The sequence below is a fragment of the Nannobrachium achirus genome, assembly GCF_963921795.1.
Source record: "Nannobrachium achirus genome assembly, chromosome: 24".
In the NCBI taxonomy this organism is placed as follows: Eukaryota; Metazoa; Chordata; class Actinopteri; order Myctophiformes; family Myctophidae; genus Nannobrachium; species Nannobrachium achirus.
The window spans coordinates 24,684,527-24,701,152 of NC_137831.1; positions in this window are offsets into that span (position 1 = coordinate 24,684,527).

Here is a 16,626-nt window from a genome sequence, read left to right on the forward strand (position 1 = left end):
ATCGGACCAGAGACTCCTGGTACCCATATATGGAGATCCATGTACTGTATATGGAATGGATATATGCTGGATATATGCTTACTCAGTTATACTCAGCCACACAGATATGGGCTGTCTTCCTCCATATATGGGCATTCCAATATGAAGTCCTGTTAGATATGAGCTTAATATTGATTACATGAATCCCATTATAAAGCATTCTATGATATAGCCCCATATAGAACCTCACCCGTCGCTGCATACTGTTGTGCTCCGAGACGAGGTCCTATAAAGATTTCCCCGTGGGGGGGTGGAACGCCTCCAACGTTTAGGTAGTAAACACCTTTCCCGAAATCGTATCCACAAAGTAAAGGTAGTTCCGAGCTCCCAGACTGTGATAACCTAACAAGGGTCCATAAAACATGAACTAGGGCACAAACGTAGCCCCAACCGTCGCTGCATATATACTGTCACAGTATGCAACATTCGACCAGAGGAGGCGCTAATGCTGCCATTCCGGCTGTAACTTCTAGGCTTGTAAACATTAGACCGGCTGACAAAACTAGCGATTTTAAGGGGTTGTTTCGTGCCCTAGTTCATGTTTTATGGACTCTTGTTAGGTTATCACAGTCTGGGAGCTCTGAACTACCTTTACTTTCTGGATACAATTTCGGGAAAGGTGTTTTCTACCTAAACGTTGGAGGCGTTCCACCCAGGCTTGTCAACTCTCCTGGATTTCCCAGGAGTCTCCTGGATTTTGAACCCCTCTCCTGGGAGTCTCCTGGATTGGCAAATCTCCTGGATTTCTCCTGGATTTTGTATCAAACTCCCAAAATTCACCAGAACACAGGAAATGACATCTACTATGTTAAAAATGTTCTGGGGGAGGACCCCCAGACCCCCCGTTTTAGGGGTGGGGGCAATGCATGCAAGAAAGATCATACAGATATTCACTTAAGTAATGACTTACTGTAAAGATGAGAAATCATTATTAAAGATGTCCTTTTGCTTCTGTCATCAAATCTGTACACCAAGGGGGGAAATCTTTATAGGACCTGGTCCTATAAATATAATAATTACTGGTCACTCACTGCCTTTTTTCTTTTGGCGAGGATCACAGCCCCCCCCCCCCCCCCCCCCCACACACACACACACACATTTGTTTCAGACAGGACAACTTTTTCATATTTGAAGGTATCTGAATTCAATGAACTTTGTCGTGTGTCCCTACGACATTTATAACCCCTATTTGAAAGATGCCAAATCCGTTGAAATGGGTCTCGTGTCTCTCCGACAATTCTAAGCCGCATGTCCGTCTCGGCGAGCCGAACACGCCAGTATAAGGTTAATCCCACACGGACACTCCTGTGAGGAGATAGCTTTCTCTGGCCTGCAGTTCAATGTGCTCTAACGGTTATAGACTCTATGACCCTTGGTCAAATTGGAGTTCCCAGGGAAGAAAGGTTGTAGGAGGACAACCAAGACATCCACGTGTTCGTCTTGGAGAGCTCTACAACATATCTCAGAACCAAGGTCTGATGTTGCATCGTCTTTGACTTATAACGCAAAATAACTAACCATAAGGTTAGCTATTTCGCATTAAAAGTCGAAAACCATCATGTGTCAAGGGTCGATCTTTTAGTATGTTGTATAGCTCACCGAGACGAACGCGTGGAGGTGTGTTTTATTTCTGTGCAACATTCCTAGGGTAAAAATACGGTTAGCCTCCCTTGAATTACAATAAAATCGTGATAGGATATTAGGATTATTGAATGTCGACCTGAGGCTTAGAATTATGTGCAGACTTGAGAAAAAAATATATCGGAGCACCTACCAACCCGTAACACCCAAAACACACCAGGAAGTGGCCGGTTTGAAGCACTTCCTGTCGGTGCATCAAAATGAAACCTGCATATTCTGACTCAGCACACATGATTTAGGGGGGTAGCCCTATTTTTTTATTTCTGTGCGACATTCCTAGGGTTAAACTAGGGTTAGCCTCCTTTGAATTACTATAAAATCACGTTAGGATATTAGGGTTACTGAATGTCGACCTGAGGCTTAAAATTACGTGCGGACTTGAGAAAAAAATATATCGGAGCACCTACCAACCCGTAATACCCAAAACACACCAGGAAGTGGCAGGTTTGAGGCACTTCCTGTTGGCGCATTGAAACAAAACCTGCATATTCTGACTCAGCACATGTGATTTAGGGGGGGTAGCCAGAAAGTCATTTTGGGGGTGAACTACTCCTTTAACTCCTAAATTCCATGATTATTTTGGGGGGTCTCCAGTTCAAATATGATTATTTTGGTGGGTCACCGCCTGAAATGAGAGCCACTGGTTGTGAGCTTGTCGAACTGCTACTTTTGAACATCATTGAAAGTATAATGTAAAGTTTGGTTTTATTCTATAGGCTATAAATTAATACCAAATCAAAATGAGCATAATATCCCGGAGGATATCTAGTCTCATATCACGATGTATCAATAGAAAAGCCCTAAAAATTATCTAACAGAAGTATCCATGGTATTATCACCATCTTAGCAGCATTTAATAAGGGTAATAATAATAATATTAATAATAATAATAAAAGAAAAATAAATACTTCTACAACTCTGTCTTCGTTTTTTTTTTTTTTTTTTTTTCTGACTTCCTAATCATATTCCAGGTGTGGTTTGACCCATTGTGTTTCTTCCTTTTCTGTAGGCCTATATAATTTCTAATAATAATAATAATAATAATAATCTAATAATCTTTCTTTTATCATTTTCGCCATAGATGTTATGGCAAATAGCCTATAATTATCAGGGTTTGACAAATATTTCCATTGTCCTATACAACTCTCCTTTTGTCAATTTCCCTCCCCTCCGAAATGCATTATATAAGTCTAATAACCTTTATTGATTCACTTTCACTTGTTGGAATACCTGAAGTTAAGGGGTAGTCCTCATAATTCTGTGCTTTCACAATATCAACTTAGCGCAATTTATTAATGCTATAATACAAGTGAATCTACATTATATACTGTTTTACGTGCATAATCCAAAACGTGTATTTAGAGGAAACAGTTATTCGCAAATATAAAATATATTTATTACTGGAACACCCCCTCAGAGGAGATGGTATGGTCCAATGAACAGAACAGAACACAGGAGGATGTTACGTAGTCTCCTCCCATCCCCCGCCCGCCCGATTCAAACAGTGCGGTGGTAACGGCTGATTTCATTGTCTTTTTCATTTCGTCAAAGTTGGATAAATAAAATACTAAAAGACTACTCCGCATCATGGAAGTGGACGACGTGATCGCCATCGCCAGCACGCTCGCAGGTATGTGTCTAGACATGTGTAAATCTTACGTTGTGTAATTTGTGTTTCATGTGTTATTGGCCATGCTTAGCATTGTTAGCTGCTAACGCTAGCTGCCTGTGGGCTCACTGGGCTGTAGCTTCTGTAAAACACATTTAATGTTTCAAGGTTGTGCTTATTGCGGACAGACAAAACTTTTTTGTGTGTTTGGACATTACTAATGTCAGGGCTAGGCGCTAGCATGTCTGTATTGTGTAGGTGGAATGCTTAATGTTATCGCCTGGTTAGCAGTGTTGTCAACATACAGCTAGGTGGCAGCATTTGACTTGCCACATCTAAACAGGGGGTCTTCAACGTTTTCAGCCCAAGGACCCCTTAGTTGAGAGAGAGATGAAGCAGGGACCCCCACAATGTCCAAACCTCTTTGTGGCATTGTGAGCTTGTAGATCTGCTATTTTTGTCTAAAGTTCTCAGAATATGGATACTAGGGTTCAAGTGGTTAATATAAAATATAGGAGGAAAAAAATTTCTATCACACAAAGATTTGGAGGACCCCCTTCTAGTAACTCTGAGGACCCCCTAGTGGTCCCAGACCCCCTGTTGAAGACCATTGCTGTGAAATCAATGGTAATTTAACTCGGAGTCTCTGAGTTACCTACCTATAAGCGTCCATTTGGTTCCTAATTCTCATTTAGCTGGGGACCCCCAGGAACTCTCTCAATGACCCCTGGGGCTCCCCAGACCCCACTTTGAGAACCGATGGTATAGTATCATTTAAGGTTTTCATACCTAAATGTCTGAACATCATTAATTGCAATTGTACAGGAAATGTAACAATGTAAAATGATTGAGAGATTCTCAAATGTGTGAGAAAAGTACTGCCATAAAAGTGTAGGCTACCTAAAGCAGGGGTTCCCAAACTTTTTGTCTCAGGGCACCCCATGAATATTATTTTTCATCCGAGGCACCCCTACATTAAATCGTCGTCGTTGTTGGGTGGAAACCTTGTATGTCCAAAACCTTCTCTTTTTGTGTTATTATTTTAAAAACGATTTAAATTAGTGAAAATAGCTGATGATGCGAGACGTTGTGTGCTTGTAGATCTGCTATTTTCACTACTTGTTTGACACTTTTGTATGATGAAGTAGGGCTTTTATTTTACCAAAAAACATACACATTTGAAACTACAGATACAAGGTTTTTGCCTGAAGAGTTACGATATTGATCATTTTCACTCCCAGCACCTTATATTTATAGCATATTTTAGACATTATTTGTGAGGAAAACATTGAGATAACAGCTATTTTGGCTAGAACTGACTGAAAATAACTTTGTACTTCAAGTTTAAAATGATACTAAATATATAAGCCCCTGACCTAAAGTACCAAAAGTGCTTTCATTTCATGTTATGAAATGGACAATCTACAACCTCACAGTGTGTTGTGACACGTTGTCATACAGATGATGTCTATATAGGGTTGAAGTGGTTCTTGTATCATTCTCTTGGAATAATTGAAATCTACAAAGTAACTTAAGTTTTAAAATGAATGCAGTTGATTGAAATGGGGGGGGGGGGGGGGGGGGTGGGAACATTTCGGTCGAAGTATGGAGAGGCCTTAAAGGAGCTATAGTCAACTTTTTCTTGAAAAACGGATGCTAAAATAAAAATAATGTTTCGAAAATATTTTATAAAAAAATAAGCTTCATATATGTGTTTCAATTAAAAAATGACCACAAAAAGCGGAAAAATAATGATAAAATAATCATTTTGGTCCTTTGTTTACATTTACAGGGCCCGTAAATGTAAACAAAGGGCCAAAATGATTATTTTATCTTTATTTTTCCGCTTTTTGTGGTCATTTTTTAATTGAAACGCATATATGAAGCTTATTTTTTTATAAAATATTTTCGAAACATTATTTTTATTTTAGCATCCGTTTTTCAAGAAAAAGTTGACTATAGCTCCTTTAAGGGTAAAGGCCCATTCCCACTGGGCCAGATAACAGATAAAAAATATATTTCTCCAGATATTTTTCCATTCAAAGTGGATGGTAGATACAGATAAAAAAAAATCTCTGCCACAGATAAAAGAAATATCTGTGGCAGATATTTTTTCATCCACCATTTTTTATCTGTTATCTGGCCCAGTGGGAATGGGCCTTAAGAGAGACGGTTAGTGTCTGTCAGAAAGGAGACATGTTGGAAAGGAGAGATGCACCCATTAAAATGTTAATATTTTGAGTCCAGATGTAGAAGACAAAGTATTGAAAATTGGAAATACTCAACTTAAGTAAAAATAACTCGAGTGTACAGTACAGAATTAGTTTGCACCACTGGTGTTCATGTCAATGATCCCCAAATTAATTTGATATTACATTTACAATACCTTACTTGGGAGCTTGTAGATCGACTGATTTCAAGTGTCCAATGTATAGAATTAACTATGTTGTACACACAGATTGGCTGGGGACCGACCCACTTTGAAAACCACTAATGCAAACATCGGGCTGAATTAGTTTTGTGATTTATTAAATGTAATTTCTGTTCCAGGTTCCAGCTGCCATTAATGATATTGAGATGCTTTTTACACCTTCTCTCGAGAAGAGGCTTTGGCGCTCTTTCCTGGGTGAGTTGTACAAATGACATTACATTATTATTATTATTATTATTTTTGTTGGTTCTTGCTAGTCAGATGTCTCACAGTATACACTTCGATATGGTTTGGCATGTCATTAATGGGCAACATTAAAGGGGAAAACCACCCATTTTCAATATTGAACTATGCTATTAAAGGACCACCTCACCTCTGGGACAACCAGACTGGTCAAATATGACCAGTTGTAGCATGCTGAGATACTAAAATATCTAAAAACAGTTTGAACACAAAAAATGTGTCCCATGTGTCCCAAACAACAATAAAATAAGATTTGGTTTTCCCAGAGGTGAGGTGGTCCTTTAATATACCTTAGAGGAGTGTGGAAATAAGTTACCCCCTTTCTGTGTTGCCTAGAGGATTGATTTTGGAGTTTTGGAGTACAAGACATTTTTCAGGATCTTTGCAAAGGCAGGAACTGCTGTTTTGTATGTGTACGACGTCCCACAGGCTCACCTGGTCCAAGCCAGGGTTTGCTTTGAAAAATATATACTCAAAGATTTGCAAATATTTTCATGGTTTAAAAGAAATATCAGATCTACAAACTTGCAGCGTGGGATTCTGTGTTGCGCTGTGAGCTTGTATCTTTGTTTTTTTTTTCTTTTTAGTTTTTTTCCTGCTAATTATTTCAATTTATTGTTCGTTGCAATGTTATATATTTTATTTCACCTGTTTTGCAATGTATTTTCAGGCCCTGGATGAGATGAGGAGAATTGTGCATCCCTACAATACCCTGTACGACGAGGAAGTCATGCAGTGACGACACAGCTTCGTCGGGGACTACCAGTTTTATGCCATCCTAAAGAACCAGAAGATCGGCAAAGGTGAGGTCGCCCCAGTTCTATTTGGAGATCTCCTAATGAATGGATATTAATCTAGTTCCAATCCCTTTTTGTATACTCCTAGAGCTGTTTGACCCATAGTACCATGCACCTCAGTCCTGTATTAAATATGCGTTCTATTAAATGTTTAATATCTCTGCTGCTGGGCCGAAATGTTCATTTTCGGGAAAATTTGCTTAAGTGGAGTTAGGAGGTTTTGACCGAAGGACTTTTTACTACTTTTCATTGTTTCAATGTTATTTAAACCAACACACAGACGTAAAGGGTGTTCAGTAGCACATATTTATGAAAAAAAGAGAGGGCCAATCGGGTGGAGTTAGCTGATTTGGCAGAAAGTGGGGAGTTAGGAGGTTTTGTCCCATGCACTTTTTACTACTTTCCATTGGTTAAATTTTATTTAACCAACACTCAGATTTAAAGGGTGTTCAATAGCCCTGATTTATGCCACAAAAATCAAAAACCTCAAAATGGAGTTAAGAGGTTTTGGCCAGACAGTGACGATATCTAATATGGTGACTTTATTTTCTTTACCATGGGAAGCAATATTAATGTGACTCCCTGTGCATTCTGCCAGAGTTTCTTTTTATACACAGCGCAGATTAGTAAATAATATCTGACTATGGGAAGCAACGTTAATGTGCAGTTTGTGTTCTGATCTGCACGTCGGAAAGTTGTGACTCACCAAACAAGTTTGGTTTTGGAGATGCTGTGGACAAGCATTTGTATACACTTCCGTTGTCATTGATAACTGTGCGTGGAATATTGACCATCATTATTCTATTTTAGATTGCTTGTACAGCGCTTGTCCTTGATTTAAAGGAGTAAGTAGTTCACCCCCAAAATGACTTTTTTTCCCCTATTGATTATTCACCCATGGAGACTTGAGTTCAATAACATTTTTTGTTATAGGGACAGAGTTTTAGGTTCTGTTGGGTAGCGGAAGATGTATTTATCCTCGTTCTGAATATTCTCTATTTGCTTCTCTCACGACACTGAGAATGAACAATGTTTTCAAATCTTATACATGCTGAGCAGAGCTCTGGTCTGACCTCACTCACAACACAACCGGTTGCCATGCATGCTGCCTGACAACACCGATGTGCGCAGGCTGCCGCCCCTCCATATTTGGGCAAGCGTGACGAGTAAATTTACCCCCATTCGTTCCGGATGGGGACCCAAATGGATTCGGGTATATCCGGAATCAATGGGGGGTAAATATTATACATAAATATACATGGTGTGAGTAATTAATATAAAAAAAGTCATTTTGGGTCTTCATGCATTGACTGCCATATGTTGTCTTTTCAGTGAAACCCAGTGGAGCAGTCCATCTCGCTGTTGGGAATCCTGCCACAGCTTTCCCCATCTTCAGTGCCCCCCCCCCTTCCCCCCCCCGGGAGATGGCAGCGAGGCCATGTTTCACATCCTTAAGGTGAGAGTGTGCATATACTGTAAGTTAGTAATGCCTGTACAGTACATTTTATTTTTGTTCAATCTCAAAATACATAAGGTGGAGTGACGAAAGTGATCACTTTGTTTTAAGAGTACTTTTTTTTTTAAATAGTTTATAAACTAGTCCTTGATATTCTGCAAGAACTAAAGTAAAGTTTGGAGAATATTGTCAGAATAATGTTGGAACCTTGTTTATTGAAAGATACTGTAGTGTGGTTTAATTTGGTCATGTATGCTATTAAACATGTTTGCTCAATTCAAAGTACCGTATCATGTTTTCACTGTTTTTCTAATCTTTTTCATTGACTTGTCCATTGACCAGCCTACTGAAGACCCCAATGGCTTCCTTCGTCAGCGTCCTCTGGCCAGTCCTGTCGTCCTCGTCGGTGAGGACAACTGCCTGCTCTGCATTGGGACTCTGCCGGTGATGACCTTTGGGAGGAGGACTTTCAAAAGGGACTCATCTAACTCATGGCATATTACTATGCCCTTCATCTGGCGTACCCCAAGTGTGCGTCTACAGTGCTCTCAGTACTGCAAACTGAAGTCCTCCATGATGCCATGCATTAGGGAGATACCACCCACGCATACAACGTCCTAAGCTGAATGGAAGGACTACCTCAGTCAGTGAGTGTGCAGATCTACAAGCTCAAAACAGCAGATCTACAATCTCATAACACAGCGCAAAGTGGATCGTTGTGAGCTACTAGATCTGCTGTTTTTACTTCAGTGAATGCTACCCTAACTCAGTGGTTCTCAACCTTTTCAGGCCGCGACCCCCCAAATAATCATATTTTGATTGGGGACCCCCCACCCTGATGAGCACTAAGAGTGGAGACGTTGCATTTTGTATAACACGGTTCTATTCAGTGTATGCCGCGGTGGGGAGCGTGCATATACTCTATCTGTGTCCATCTTTTATGCCCATATATGGAGATCTCTGTATCTGCCCATATGCCCATATATGGAGATCTCTGTCTGTGTCCCTTTTATGCCCATATATCTGCGTCCATTTTATGCCCATATGCCCATATATGGAGATCTCTGTATCTGCCCATATGCCCATATATGGAGATCTCTGTATCAGTCATATATGGAGATCTCTGTATCTGCCCATATGCCCATATATGGAGATCTCTGTCTGTGTCCCTTTTATGCCCATATATCTGCGTCCATTTTATGCCCATATACGGAGATATCTGTCGGGTCGAGGCAAGGCCCCTCGACCCTCGACAGACATCAAGGTTAATCAAGTAAATCTCTTAACCACCTTGAGCCTATCTACTGTACAAGCTCACGAGTCGTAGATCTATTTTTGGCAAATGTTCCCCCCAGAACAGGGATGGTGGATTTCAAGTGGTTTTGTCCCTCCTTGTTAATTTTGTTTATTATATGATGACAGATTGTTTTGATGTATTGTGATTATTCATGGTGAATATATTACACTATAGGCTACATTCTTCTTGTAATGCAAGCAGTTTGCAAACGTAATAATAAAGCACAAATGGAATAAATGACTGGGATGTGGATCCGACATGGCCATGTGACATTTGGACTATACCTGTGTGCTTGTCCTTTGGAGGTCTGTATAGTTCTAGCCTATCAAAACAACCAGTGATGCTATTAAAGAGTGTGTGTGTGTGTGTGTGTGTGTGTGTGTGTGTGTGTGTGTGTGTGTGTGTGTGTGTGTGTGTGTGTGTGTGTGTGTGTGTGTGTGTGTGTGTGTGTGTGTGTGTGTGTGTGTGTGTGTGTGTGTGTGTGTGTGTGTGTGTGTGTGTGTGTGTGTGTGTGTGTGTGTGTGTGTGTGTGTGTGTGTGTGTGTGTGTGTGTGTGTGTGTGTGGTTCCTTTAGTAAGTTGTTTAACCAGAACTGCACCATAACAAAGCACCATTTGGCAGCAACACCCATCATATCATGCCTTTACTGCTGCACTGGAAAGTGGAAAGTCCCTTCTCTTCATTCCTCCACTTTCATTTAGCTACTGTGCTTTGAATTTCAGCTCCTGACACTGACTCATGCCAAATTCATGTAGGCCTACTGCAAATTACAATCACAGCTGTTGTGAGCTTGTAGATCTGCTATTATTGTCTCACAAAACAAGAAATAGTGAATGAAAGAATTGTATATTGCTGCTGCTGGCTGGCACTATAACTAATATAATGTCTGTCTGAACATGTGATTTCCCTGAAACCATCTCTATGAACATACACAATCTATCCAGCAGAGGCCGCTGTAACGCTGCACACCCATCAGTGCCAGTAGGAGCTCAACTGAACTTAACATCACTGACCACCTTTAATATGCACCATATCTTAACATGGTTAGCTATTCTGTCTCATCATAGTACTGTAGGTAAATACTGAATATAATTATGTACTTGAATTACTTTTTAAAAGATTAGCAACACCAACACACTTTAGTTGACTCTACAAAGTTTCACTACAAAGTGTGTGTGTGATCTCTGTATCTGCCCATATGCCCATATATGGAGATCTCAGTCTGTGTCCCTTTTATGCCCATATATCTGTCTGTGTCCCTTTTATGCCCATATACGGAGATATCTGTCGGGTCGAGGCTAGGCCCCTGTATCTGCCCATATGCCCATATATGGAGATCTCTGTATCAGTCTGTGTCCCTTTTATGCCTATATACAGAGATATCTGTCTATATATGCTGTAGAGTACAGAGGCAAGAGACCAGTCAAAGTTCACAGTTTGAGCCGTTCTAGACGGCGTTTATTTAGAAAATAAGGGAGAACAGCAGAAATCAAACTTAAATGTTCTTTCAATAATACAAATCAAAAGGGCAACAGTCTTTGGGCCAGGGCGGTGCCAGGAGGCACGGGTTGCAGTGGGACTACTCGGATACCTAGGTGAGTACTCGGTTACTTCAGGCAGGCCGCCCGGCCTCCAGGCGGGGCGGTAGGAGCTGCACCAGGTGATTACTCGGATACTTCGGGGTAGGTTAGTACAGCAGGTAGGTATAGGTACTTTAGCAGGTAGGGCTCGGGTAAGTATCCAAACAGGTGAGTAATCAAGTACTTTTAGCAGGTAGGCCAGGTAAGTATCCAATCAGGTGAGTAATCAAGTACTTTTAGCAGGTAGGCCAGGTAAGCATACAATCAGGTGAGTAATCAAGTACTTTTACTCAGTTCAAGGTTTCTGGAGCCTAGGCAGACCGTTGCCTTCTCAGCTCATTAAGGTATGGGGAGTATTTATACTCAGTTCAAGGTTTCTGGAGCCTAGGCAGACCGTTGCCTTCTCAGCTCATTAAGGTATGGGGAGTATTTATACTCAGTTCAATTTCTTCCCTTCTTCAGGGGTATTAAGAGTCCATTCTCATGCCATCATCATCATCATCATTGTCTCAAGTAAGCATGCCAGGCCAGGCTCGAGGGTTGTGGCGGGACAGCCCTGCGGCCTGGGAATTAAAGAAACTGATATTACTATTCAAGCTTTTCAACAATTAATCGTGACTGGAAGGAACAGTGGGGCGAAAGGCTCTTACCGCAAAGCTGTGTTCCCGCAGCACAGGAGGAGGAGAGGAGAGGAGAACTGAAGCCCAGCAGCCCAGAGAGCCTACTTATATGTTTGGGGTAGGGCACTCACAGGTGTCCACTGATCACACTGACGAGCCCAGTTCATTGGTAGGCCTACAGTGACACCGCCCCAGTGAGTGTGTGGCTTCCTCTGGGTGCCTCTGTCTCCTCTCCACTTCTCCCCTGTGTAACACAGCTTAATAAAAAGAGCGGTTAGAGACCGAGACGCCACACATCCGCCCCCCAAGCTTGCCGGTACCACCGGAAGCTTCATTTTCATCTCTTTCATATAATCTGGACAATGCGTCTGCATGGGGAATCTTGCGTCCCGGACGGTGTTCCACAGTAAAGTGGTAATCCTGCAACTCCAGGAACCAACGGGTCACTCTGTCATTAGTGTCCTTGTTTCGGGACATCCACTTCAGGGGGGCATGATCTGTAATGAGAGTGAAAGTGCGCCCCCACAAATAGTACCGTAGGTGATGTATCGCCCACTTCACCGCAAGACATTCCTTCTCTACGGTCGCATAATTGCGTTCGTGTTTCAATAACTTCCTGCTCACATACAGTATGGGGTGTTCGTCTCCATCGATAACCTGGGCGAGCACGGCTCCTAGCCCGGTTCCAGAGGCGTCTGTCTGGAGGAGAAATGGTTTGTTAAAGTCAGGGGAAATCAGGACAGGCTCCTCACACAGCGCGCTCTTCAAGCGCTCGAAGGCGGCGTTTGTTTCGTCCGTCCAGGTCAGCCGCCGGGGGTGCACCTGCCGCGTCATTTCGTACAGGGGACCTGCAATAGTAGCAAAGTTCTGTATAAACTTTTGGTAGTAAGCAATGAGGCCAAGGTACGACTTAAGCTGCTTTTGTGTGACTGGTCGGGGCCAATTCTTGATCTTTTCGACCTTGCCCTGCTGGGGTTTAACGCAGCCGCGGCCAATTGTGAAACCCAGGTAGTCTATCTCGCTCAGACCTATCCGACATTTTTTTGCGTTGGCTGTCAGCCCGGCCCGTCTCAGGGCGCCCAAGACAGCTTCGAGGTGGCCCAAGTGGAGCTCCCAGGAGGAGCTGTGAATCACTATGTCGTCCAAATAGGCTGCGGCATACTCACGGTGCGGCCGCAGCACTCTGTCCATCAGCCTTTGGAACGTGGCGGGTGCGCCGTGGACGCCGAAGGGGAGAACGGTGTACTGATACAAGCCGTCAGGGGTGGAAAAGGCAGTTTTGGCCTTGGCTCGCTCTGTTAAGGGTACCTGCCAGTAGCCTTTGGTCAGGTCCAGGGTGCTTACAAAGCGTGCGGGGCCGAGTCGTTCTATCAACTCGTCGACCCGGGGCATGGGATATGCATCGAAGGCTGAGATTTCATTTAATTTTCTGAAATCATTACAGAACCTCAGGGTGCCATCTGGTTTTGGGACTATCACGATGGGACTTGACCAGGGGCTGTGAGACTCTTCAATTACATTAAGTGCCAACATTTTAGTGACTTCATCTTTTATCGCCACCCTTCGGGCCTCGGGGATGCGATACGGCCGCTGTCTGACTATTTTCCCCGGGGTGGTGTGGATATCGTGCGTAATGGCACGGGTGCGTCCGGGCAACTCGGAGAAAATATCACGAGACCGGGATAGCAATTCTTTTAAATCCTGCACTTGGGCAGGGGACAGGTCCTCTCCGGTTGGAACAGGCGGGGATCCCTGTGGAAAGTCACATGTTAGTAGGGCAAGGGGAGGTAGAGTGTCAACTTCACGCTCATGCCAGCGTCTCAGAATATTCACATGATAGATTTCTTTTCCCTTGCGCCTTCCAGGCTGTTTCACTTTGTAATTCACCGGTCCTACTTTTTCTTCGACCTCGTAGGGGCCATGCCATTTAGCCAGAAATTTGCACTCACTTGTGGGGAGGAGAACCAACACTTTGTCTCCCACTTTAAACTCCCGGACACGGGCCCCACGGTTATACGTGCGCTCCTGCGCTCTCTGCGCTTGTTCCATGTGCTCCCGGACTAGTGGCCACACTTTCCGAGCACGTTCCTGTAACTTTTCAACATAATCGATTACTGATCGATAGGGGGAGGGCTGGCTTTCCCAAGCCTCTTTAGCCACATCCAGCAGACCTCTCGGTCTGCGCCCATACAACAATTCGAACGGTGAGAAGCCCGTGGAGGCTTGGGGCACTTCGCGTATGGCGAACAGCACATACGGCAGCAATTGATCCCAATCTTTTCCATCAACATCAATCAATTTCTTCACCATGTGCTTCAAACTTTTGTTAAAACGTTCCACGAGACCGTCCGACTGGGCATGGTAGACAGAGGTACGGATACGTTTTACTTTTAGCCATCGGTATAGGTTGTTTAATACGCTGGACATAAAGCAGGTGCCCTGGTCCGTTAAGATTTCCTTGGGGATGCCCACTCGGCTGAATAGCATTAGTAGCTCGTGCGCTATGGCTTTAGCCGTCGCAGCACGCAGAGGGATCGCTTCTGGGTAGCGAGTGGCATAGTCCAATATCACTAAAATATAGCGGTGTCCCCGTGAGGACTTGGGGAGGGGGCCCACTATATCCATGGCTATGCGTGCGAACGGCACGTCAATTATGGGCAGGGGAATGAGTGGGTTACGTTGGAACGACTTCGGTGCTGAGCGCTGGCACTCCGGGCAGCTTCTACAGAAGTCTTCCACAGCTCTTTTCACACCAGGCCAATAGAAGCGTGCAACTATACGGTCATACGTTTTGGTGACACCAAGGTGCGCGCCGAGCTGGTGAGTGTGCGCTAGGTATAACACACGAGATATATGAGTGGCAGGTATCAATAATTGCTCTACGTGATCCCCCCCTCTAGTGTCCACCACCCGATATAACACACCATTAGCTATGGAAAAGTAGGGCAGCGTAAGCTGACTCACCCCTTCACACTTTTTCCCATCGATGACAGCGATCCGCTCACGGGCCGTCTTCAGGTTGGGGTCGTTCCATTGTGCCGTGGCGAATTCCCCACGTCTCGGCGTGGCCTCATCGCTGGCTTCGGGGAACTCGTGGAAGGTGTCCCCACTCTCTGGTGTTGCGCTTCCCACAGCGCGGCGGCTGCGCGCCGTGCGCCTCGTCTCCCCGCTTCCCGAGGTGGCGCTCTCACGGGCATTTCGGCGGCGCTCCCTGCGCCTCGCCTCGCTGTTGCCCGGGGAGCCGCTCTCCTGACCGTGTTGCCGCTGCTCCGTGCGTGGTGCTTGTGGCTCACCCCCAACCTGTACTTTGTCTTCAGGCGTCCCCGGCCCGTCCGAGGAGGCGTCGGTGCGAGGCTCATCGCTGCGGCGGCCCATCGCCGGGCAAGCGATGCGCGGCCCATAGATGGGAGAGCGGTGCCCGCGGCGCTGTCCATGGTTCCGAGCCGGTGGGCGAGGGTTGGGGGGCCAATAACGGGCGAACAGCAGGCAGTCTGAGCCGATGAGGAGTGGGACCGGTAGATTAGGGACGACGCCGGCTTCCACGACGGCATCGCCACGGGGCGTTTGGACCGTGATTTTCGTCGTGGGGTAAAACTTCAAGTCCCCGTGGACACAGGTCACGGGGATAGTGGTGCCCGCCGGCTCGCCGGCCAGGTCGGGGCTTACCAGTGTGACGGCGCTGCCGGAGTCCAACAGCGCCTGAGTGTCGACGCCCCCCACTCGAACCGGGATGTGGGTCTGGCGGCGCCGATCAGTGCCGGAGTGGAGGCAGGGGCGGGTGGCCTCCGCGCTCGTCGCCGTGGCCATGGAGGCGTCCTTTCCCGCCTCCGGGCAGGTCCAGGACAGGTGGTCCGTGCGTCCACAGACGTAGCACCGCCTGGGCGGTGGGCTTCGGGGTCCCCGTCCTGGCGGTAGGCTGCGGGGTCGGGGCGGCGTGTGGCCTGGGTTGGTGGGCCGTCTTCGCTCGCGGCCCGGGCGCTCTTCAAGGTGCGCTCGATTCCAGCCACCGCTGGGTCCTTTCATCATCTCTGTGCTTACTTTATGGTTTTCTAGGAGGGCCACCAGCTCCTCCATTGAGCTGGGGCTGACGCGGGCGGCGTACTGCCGGGCGTCGGGGGGTAGGGCTCGAATGCACCGGTCGATCACCAACCTTTCAAGAGCAGGGGGGTCGCCGGGGCTGCTGAGCCAACTTTGCGTGATTCGAAACAGGCCCGCCAATTGTTGGCGGGGCAGCTGGCCTGGCATGTACATCCAATTGTGGAACCGTTGGGCACGGGCGGGCAAACTGTAGCCCTGTGTAGCGAGGATGGCGGTCTTTAACTTGTTGTAATCTCTAGCGTCTATGGCTGATAGCTCTCTGCACACCTGTTGGGCCTCGCCAGAGAGGAACGGAGCGATGATGGAGCCCCACTCTCCGCCAAGCCAACGTTCACGGACTGCGGTGCGCTCGAATAATTCTAGATATGACTCTAAGTCGTCTTCGGGGGTTAATTTGGCCAAAATTTCAGCAGGGGGCCTACCCCGTGCTGTCTCCCTATTCATTTTGGTAATTAACTCCCGCACTGCCGTTTGGAGTTCGGTTTGACTTTTCAGCAACGCAGTTAAGGCTTGTGCGTGCTCCATGGTGAGGTTTTGACGTGAATCGAGCCTTTACCCGTATTCTCCACCACTTGTAGAGTACGGAGGCAAGAGACCAGTCAAAGTTCACAGTTTGAGCCGTTCTAGACGGCGTTTATTTAGAAAATAAGGGAGAACAGCAGAAATCAAACTTAAATGTTCTTTCAATAATACAAATCAAAAGGGCAACAGTCTTTGGGCCAGGGCGGTGCCAGGAGGCACGGGTTGCAGTGGGACTACTCGGATACCTAGGTGAGTACTCGGTTACTTCAGGCAGGCCGCCCGGCCTCCAGGCG